A 9,568-nucleotide genomic window follows, 5' to 3' on the forward strand; every position below is an offset into this window, starting at 1 on the left:
AAATTGAGTGAAGTAGATTTTGGAAAAAAGTGGAGTAGATTGAATAAAATTGAAGTAGCATACATTTTTGAAAACATAACAATAGAATTCATTTTATCATACCCTCCACCATAGGATGGGGGGTATATTAACATTCCGTTTGTAACACATCGAAATATTGCTGTAAGACCCCATAAAGTATATTCTGGGTCGTGGTGAAATTCTGAGTCGATCTGAGCATGTCTGTCCGTCCGTCCGTCTGTTGAAATCACGCTAACTTCCGAACAAAAGAAGCTATCGACTTGAAACTTGGCACAAGTATTTGTTATTGATGTAGGTCGGATGGTATTGCAAATGGGCCATATCGGTCCACTTTTACGTATAGCCCCCATATAAACTGAACCCCAAATTTGGCTTGCGGGGACTCTAAGAGAAGCAAATTTCATCCGATCAAGCTGAAATTTGGTACATGGTTTCAGCATATGATCTCTAACAACCATGCAAAAATTGGTCCACATCGGTCCATAATTATATATAGCTCCCATATAAACTGATCCCCCGATTTGGCTTGCGGAGCCTCTAAGAGAACATGGTACATGGTGTAAGTATATGGTCTCTAAAAACTGTGCAAAAATTGGTCCACATCGGTTAATAATTCAATGATTAAAACCGCTATGTTGATCGTAATTAAAGGAATAGGAAAAACAATTAGGTAATATGGGGAAAAATTTTAAAATTTGAAGCAGAACAAAAAGTGAAGCAGATTTTTGGAAGAAGGAGTGACGAAGTTAATTTTGTGAAAATGAAGCAAAATACTTCGATTGAAGTAGTAGCGGCAGCACTGGATAGAATTGCTAGAAAAGAGTTGGACTAGTGTATTGAAGTTTCAGGAGATTATATTGAAAAATAAAAATATTTTTGAAAAACTAACTATTCTCTTTCATTGATAGGTTAAGAAGTTTCCGAACCGCCCTCGTACTACAACCCCCTTGTTCTTTTACTTAAAATAGCTTTTTTAATGAAATTTATTTTAAAAATCGGGACGGCGCGAACGCCATTCCCGGCTATCAAAAATTGCACGCACGAGTTATTCACATTAGGAATAATCGCGGAGGTCAACTCAATCGTAAGTGCAATGATCGAGCCTCACTCCGGGGGAACCGCCTTCGTGATCACGGTAACCCCTACGCCAGGTAAGTATGCTTTTCACAGCCATATGCTGACATTTTATCCGATATGGCACACGAACCATATGAGAATTATTGTAATGTACACAGAACTCAATGTACATTGAAGGTAAGTTTTTGAAGTGTTATTTAAGCTACAGAAATTAGTGGTTGTTTGCGATGACGTGCGCACAAACAACCCCAAGAGAATTCATGTTCTTCGTGTGCATTAAGGTATTAAGAACTCAACACATCAATTTAGTATTAGCAACAGTGCTGCCGCCACTACATCAATCGAAGTATTTTGCTTCATTTTCACAAAATATACTTTGTCACTCCTTCTTCCAAAAATCTGCTTCACTTTTTGTAAAATGAATTCTATTGTTTTGTTTTCAAACATGTATGCTACTTCAATTTTATTCAATCTACTCCACTTTTGTCCAAAATCTAATTCACTCAATTTTTCACTAGCGGCAGCACTGACTAGCAATGCTATAGCTCTCGAAGACAAAGTCAGCACGTCGTTATTGTCATTCTAATATAAAATGTTTGTCGAAAAAAGTTGTCTTTGAAAATGGGTGTGTTTCCAAGTTTTACGAAAATATATTGAACCTCCTTCCACTTAAACGAACTGAAATTAATTTGGTAATATACAATTGGGGTACCTTCCAAGGTATAATTTGTTTCATAAAATAATATTTTCATAAATAAAAATTTCCAGTAGTTGAATTCGCCTGTCACTTAATGGACTCTAATGATTGCGACCACCATTTGTTGGAGGTTTAAATTTACTTGATTCAGTTTAAATGACTCATGTCAACAAATAAATTCAACGATCATCGAAGCAAAGATTATAGATTTGAGGAAGATGGGAGATTGGCTTGCGATGGGAAGATGGGAGATTGTTGCATTTACCAGATTAGTTTAATACATGTTTGTAATCTTTTTGTTGTTTTTAGTTTTCATTTTTTAAATGAAAAATGTAATTTTCTTAATGAAACAATGTTTAATTTTAGGCAACAACAAAAAAATTACATTTTCCCCTTTATGGGAATTTATTTCGTGCTCTTAATTTCTTTTTATTTGCATTTTAATGCTATGCCAATACTTGTCGTATACGCGTTTGGTTCGAGTATTAAACTAATGTGGTAAATGGTTTGATGTGCTCAGTAGCCAAACTCCCATCTTCCTCTTCTATAATCTTTGCATCGAAGAACATAGGGTTTAAAAGGGGCGATCATGCCTCTAATACAGATGTTAAATCTCAATAATGCAGATGTTAAATCTCAAATTTTTTGTTTATAATGATTTTCTTCGCAGCAATTCAGGTAACATATTTAAAAACTTCTCTAAGTAATATCACCCATAATATTATTTGCAATTCAGAATGAGGTATGAGAAACTTATTGCGATTTCGGTTCTAATAACGGAAAGATAAGGGGAAAGAGTAAACCTACAAGCAGGCTGCCCTTTTACTTGCATGAAAAATATGGTTTCGCATTTATCATAATGGACTGGATAGTCTAAGTAGGCCTGAATCAAATCGGGCTGCCACTTTATCGTAACCTAATTTATGGTTTCCCAATTTCATTTCTGAAAGTTCGGAAAAATTTATGAAATTCTTCGTTATCAATAAGTACTGCCCGGTTCAATATTGAGTTCAATTCACTTTCAATATTCATTCGGGAAGCTTTGAAACACTTAAAAATGTCACAGACATTATTAAGAAGAGATACGAGAAATACCGATTTTTTTAACCCTGGAAAGTCATCCTTATTTTTTGTACACTAACGTGCTTGAATTCTTGAATTTATTTTCTTATTCAATTTGTTTTTAATAAGTATAAAATAATTCATATAATGGTTGAATTAGCATAATTTAACTTTATCATTTCCCAATCGACTAAAATGCATTTTAGATCGAATATGAAATTACGCGTCGTCATTTTGGCAAAGGCTGACAGTCTAGGGTTAATATTCTACTTTTAACTCGATACACTTCATCGTTTTAAATCCGCCTGAACCGATCTGGCTGAAATTTCAATTGGACAATGAAAAAAATATTGTGATGCATTTTTTAGCATTGAAAACGCTTTTATCCAATACAAAGATCTTTATCTTAAGCAAATGTCGATAAACATTTCATTGATGAGTTAGGTAATTCAACAATACTCGTAAAATGTTTATCTTTACATAAAACACTGAAAAAAAAAACAGTGAACCCACCAGGAAGAAAACTTTCGGTTAATTTTAGAAAATTTTGAATATTTGTATAAAATTTTAACTAAACAGTATTACAAACGTTGGCATCACGCCGATGCCATAAAAATAAGTAAATATTTTTCGACATATACAAGAAAATTTATTAGACATAACTAAGTTTTTTCACTTGTTAAAAAAATTTTGTAGTTTGAAGAAAAAACTTGGAGTTCAAAATTGCAAGAATGTCTTTAGTGACATACGAAGTTCACGATGGACGCATTTTTGATAAAATTTACAAATTTAAAGAAATTCTGACATATTTTGTGGAAGACACGAATTTAGTTAATCTTTATGCTTCATTTGAGTATATTTTTTCCTCGGGTTTAGTTAATTTAACTAACGTACACAAAACAAGTATATACGGCCGTAAGTTCGGCCAGGCCGAATCTTATGTACCCTCCACCATGGATTGCGTAGGAACTTCTACTAAAGGCTGTCATCCACAATCGAATTACTTGGGTTGCGATAACACTTGCCGATGGCAAGGTATCGTAAAACTTTTTAACACTGTCTTCTAAATTGTAAGTTAGTCCATAAGGGGTATATATTAAACAAAAAAAGGCCGATTAAATACGTATATAATTCAGTTTGACAAAATTTTCTATAGAAATAAAATTTTGACAAAATTTTCTATAGAAATAAAAACTTGACAAAATTTTCTATAGAAATAAAATGTTGACAAAATTTTCTATGGAAGTAAAATGTTGACAAAATTTTCTATAGCAATAAAATTTTGACAAAATTTTCTATATAAATAAAATGTTGACAAAATTTTCTATAGAAATAAAATGTTGACAAAATGTTCTATAGAAATAAAATGTTGACAAAATTGTCTATAGAAATAAAATGTTGACAAAATTATCTACAGAAATAAATTTTTTACAAAATTTTCTATAGAAATAAAATTTTGACAAAATTTTCGATATAAATAAAATGTTGACAAACATTGCTATAGAAATAAACTTTTTACAAAACTTTCTATAGAAATGAAATTTTGACAAAACTTTCTATAGTAATAAAATTTGACAATTTTTACATGGCTGTTAGAGGCCATATACTAACGAAATGTACCAAATTTCAACCGCATCGGATGACTTTTGCTCCTCCAAGAGGCTCCGGAGGTCAAATCTGGGGATCGGTTTATATGGGAGCTATATATAATTATGGACCGATATGGACCAATTTTTGCATGGTTGTTAGAGACCATATACTAACACCACGTACTAAATTTCAATTGGATCGGATGAATTTTGCTCATCCAAGAGGCTCCAGAGTTCAAATCTGGGGATCGGTTTATATGGGAGCTATATATAATTATGGACCGATATGGACCAATTTTTGCATGCTTGTTAGAGACCGTATACTAACATCAGGTACCCAATTTCAAACGGATCGGATGAATTTTGCCCCTCCAAGAGGCTCCGGAGGTCAAATCTGGGGATCGGTTTATATGGGAGCTATATATAATTATGGACCGATATGGACCAGTTTTTGCATGGTTGTTAGAGACCATATACTAACACCACGTACCAAATTTCAATCGGGTAGGATGAATTTTGCCCCTCCAAGAGGCTCCGGAGGTCAAATCTGGGGATCGGTTTATATGGGGGCTATATATATTTATGGACCGATATGGACCAATTTTTGCATGGTTGTTAGAGACCGTATACTTAGACCACGTACCAAATTTCAACCGGATCGGATGAATTTTGCTGCTCCGGAAGGCTTCGCAAGCCAAATTTGGGGATCGGTTTATATGGGGGCTATACGTAAACGTGGGCCGATATGGCCCATTTTCAATACCATCCGACCTACATCGATAACAACTACTTGTGCCAAGTTTCAAGTCGATAGCTAGTTTCGTTCGGAAGTTAGCGTGATTTCCACAGACGGACGGACAGCCGGACAGACGGACAGACGGACGGACGGACGGACGGACATGCTTAGATCGACTCAGAATTTCACCACGACCCAGAATATATATACTTTATGGGGTCTTAGAGCAATATTGCGATGTGTTACAAACGGAATGACAAAGTTAATATACCTCCATCCTATGGTGGAGGGTATAAAAAATATTAGAGTAAAGAAAACTTTCTCCAAACATAATATTTCTATGAACTAAAATAAAGTTAAATTGGCTTTAGTGAAATAGAGAGTTCACTTTTTTTGAGTGAAGAAAAATCCATTGTACACAGAAAAAAATTTCACGAAAAATTTTCCAATTAAAATTTTAATTGAGTTTTAACAAATATTCAATTTGTTAGTTTTCACGTTTGTTAGTTTTCAAATAATTTATGGATTTTCAAATTTCAGAATTTAAGCCTCACGACATCTCTAATTTCAAACATTTTCATGATAATCCATATGAAATGGGGGTTGTTGACTAATGCAGCCACCGTACCGTTAATGCTGCTGCTACTCACCAAAGCTTCCAAGAGAAATGTTTCCACAATCAAGAAAATGCTGCTCCATTGTATGGCTAGGAAAAACATAATATTTCTTTTTTTGTTTTGTTAATATTATTGCATATTGGCCATATTTCATAGCAGTGTCTATAACAATTCGCATATTAAACATAAAAATAACAGCAACAACAAAATGAAAATTATACAAATGGTTGTTAGCTGTTAAATATATTCATATTTAGGGAGCTTTTATTTTTTCTTTTTCTTTTTTCCATCAGCACTCATTTATTGGTCTATGGCAATTCGAAAGCAAAAAAACAACAAAAATTTTACAAAACAGAAAGGTGTGCAATCCCCCTGAAGTCGGTCTGATTTGATCTGGTGATTGAGTTGATGGTGTAATTAAAATATTTGCCTATGATTGACCTATTTTTGTTAAAAGACAACAAAAAAACATATTTGTGTACAATTTACTTCATTTATCTACTAAAAAGTTAACATAACGACAACATTTGGCGATTGCATACTTAACCATCAATTAAAGTAATTGTCAACAAATCGGGCAAAAATAACAATAATCATAAACATCTACATACTATATATTGATAAGAAAATTTTTATCAATATCAGGTTTGTTCAAGAGGAAATATACGAGGATTTTTCACCGCTCACACTTAAAATTTGCTCAAATGTTCGCAATTTCTATCAAATTAAAAACTACATAAAAAAAAATCTATGTAAATATGAGTTTTAATACTGGAGGTGAACAATTTTCCTTTGTACGAATAAAGTTTGCTATATATTTATATTTCATGTTTATTTTCTTGATTTTCGTGTGTACTTTTTTGTGAATATTTGTAGATTTTTATTATTTTTCGTGGAGTAGAACTAAAAATGTTATGAAGTGTTATTGGAACTACCCAGCAAAAAAATTGGAAGTTCTTCCAAAGGCACAACTTTAAAAGCACTTCCAATGATGTTCTTTATTTTAACTACTCAGGAAGTTCTTTTAATTCAATTTTGTATAACATGGTTTTTTCATACTTTTAATGTGTAATTTTAACTTTTTTTGTTTCAAATAGGTTAAAAACAGTGTAAGAATACATAAAATGGTACAAGTCATTCAAAATTTTTCGAAAACAATGCTAAATCCAATCTGAAAAAATTGTGAATTTTTGAAAATATTTGAGGTCAAACGTTTCCGACAAGCGTTAGAATCCATTAAAAATTACAAAAAATTATAAAAATTATTTATTTGAGAAAATATCACAGAATATTTTAATTTACATCCAAAACATTGAATTCGGATCACACCTAAAGGAGTGATGCAAATTCAGTGCAACTGAGGTGCTACTGAGGAGATCGAACCATTTACCAGATTAGTATAATACTCGAACCAAACGCGTATACGACAAGTATTGACATAGCATTAAAATGCAAATAAAAAGAAATTAAGTGCACGAAATAAATTTCTATAAAGGGTAAATGTATTTTTTTTTTGTTGTTGTCTAAAATTTAACATTGTTTCATTAAGAAAATTACATTTTTCATTTAAAAAATAAAAACTAAAAACAACTAAAAGATTACAAACATGTATTGAACTAACATGGTAAATGCAACATTTGGTATGACGCAAGCCAATTTCCGATCTTCCTCAAGTTTATAATCTTTGACCAAAAGAACCGTGGCACGACCGCGAGCCACTTTTTCATCACAATTAGTCTATATAAAGATATTTTGCCCTAAATGTGAACTTTTCTCAGATATCAACTCAACTCTAATAATTATAAACATATACCAAAATGAGGATATTTTAGTTTTTATTACAGGATCTTAACATTTTTGAGAGGAATATTGTCCATACCACATTCGTCCGTAAATGTGAAATATGAATTTTTTTTCCTCCACACTGAGGAACAGAATATTTGTGAGATAATGTATATGTTTGAAACACCCAAAAGGAGACGAAATACACATAGAAATATGTTGACAAAATTTTCTAAAGAAATAAAATTTTGTCAAAATTTATTATAATAATAAAATTTTGACAACATTGTCTATAGAAACAATATTTTGAAAAGATTTTCTACAGAAATATGATTTTGACAAAATTTCCCATAGAAATAAAATTTTGACAAAATTTTCTATAGAAATAAAATTTTGAAAAATATTCTATACAAATAAAATTTTGACGAAATTATCTATAGAAATAAAATTTTGAAAAATATTCTATAGAAATAAAATTTTCTACAGAAATAAAATTTTGACAAAATTGTCTATACAAAAAATAAATTGTCCTAATCGGTCTAGATTTAAATATACATATAATTTTACAATGGTCTTTAAATTTGATATTATGTAGGTTAGGTTAGGTGGCAGCCCGATGTATCAGGCTCACTTAGACTATTCAGTCCATTGTGATACCACATTGGTGAACTTCTTTCTTATCACTGAGTGCTGCCCGATTCCATGTTAAGCTCAATGACAAGGGACCTCCTTTTCATAGCCGAGTCCGAACGGCGTTCCATATTGCAGTGAAACCACTTAGAGAAGCTTTGAAACCCTCAGAAATGTCACCAGCATTACTGAGGTGGGATAATCCACCGCTGAAAAACATTTTGGTGTTCGGTCGAATCAGGAATCGAACCCACGACCTGTTGTATGCAAGGCGGGCATGCTAACCATTGCACCACGGTGGCTCCCTTGATATTATGTAATCAAGGGAGCCACCGTGGTGATATTGTGTAATTTTAGCACTTTTTGGCTTCCAAAAGCACATTTTTTAATACATTTTTAGTACTTTTTCGTCAACATCATTTATCATCCCTGGCGTAGATTCGAGTTTATTTTAAAACTTTCTGCAAGCTATATATTTGAAAAAAAAAATGGAAACTTCGTGCAGTGTTGCCAGGTGATTTTTGATTCTTCCTCCCAAATCTTATGAAAAAACCCCTAAAATGGTCTAGACTGTTTTTCAAAAACCCCCAAAAAAAATTAAGAATGTAAATAGTACAAAAAGGAGTCCCAAATATAGTGGAAAAAACCTGTAGTGATTCACTTCAAAAATTAAATTTAAATATACAGTCGAAGCTCGGTTTAACGAACGATATATTGCCAGGTCCTTTCGTTATTTAGAAATATTCCTTAAATCGATCGGGAATATTAAATGTTAACTTTTATTGAAAATCGTAGTGTTTTTACCAGCTGAGTAAAAATTCAGAAGCATGTGGCACAATTAAACTACAGAGGCATTTAAAAAATATATTGCTTTAAATAATTCTTAAAATCTGATGAACTTGATATATCTAGGCTAGGTTAGGTTGAAAAGAGTGTAGCACTCATTAATAAAAGAAAAATTCACCACTGCCCAACTGGCGAACCTACGTAAATTTGATGCATATTGCCACCTATCAACGGACCAGTACCAGTGCTCTAGTTTGTCGCAGTTTTTAAATTTTCATATAATTTATTAATTTCTATACTCCCTTGATTTTAAAATTTTATTGGATCTAGACATTTCCCTATGGGCCAACATATTCCAAAAGTTTTTCCATTCTGGTTCAATTGGTATGCGAAAAATAATGCCGGTTCCTAAGGGTTTGTCCAAGACTGGTTAATGAGGACCCGTGTAGTCCTACTAAGTTCTCCCAGGTCATGTCCTTTGGAATGAGTCCAAGCCGTGTCCTGAAATATTACCCCGTCAATGAAAAACCCGTGTTAAATGACCAATCCCGTCCATACGTTTCGACCAGAC

The 9,568-nt window shown here is 32.6% G+C and overlaps 1 non-coding gene across 1 annotated transcript; it reads right to left on the reverse strand.

Moving 5' to 3' along the window:
- Positions 1-1,015: 1,015 nt before the first annotated feature.
- On the reverse strand, positions 1,016-1,180 carry LOC142242127 (U1 spliceosomal RNA). The gene has a single exon (XR_012723989.1). It is a non-coding gene; the product is annotated as a U1 spliceosomal RNA (small nuclear RNA).
- Positions 1,181-9,568: the final 8,388 nt, after the last annotated feature.

The sequence above is a fragment of the Haematobia irritans genome, chromosome 5, assembly GCF_050003625.1.
Source record: "Haematobia irritans isolate KBUSLIRL chromosome 5, ASM5000362v1, whole genome shotgun sequence".
Classification (NCBI taxonomy): domain Eukaryota; kingdom Metazoa; phylum Arthropoda; class Insecta; order Diptera; family Muscidae; genus Haematobia; species Haematobia irritans.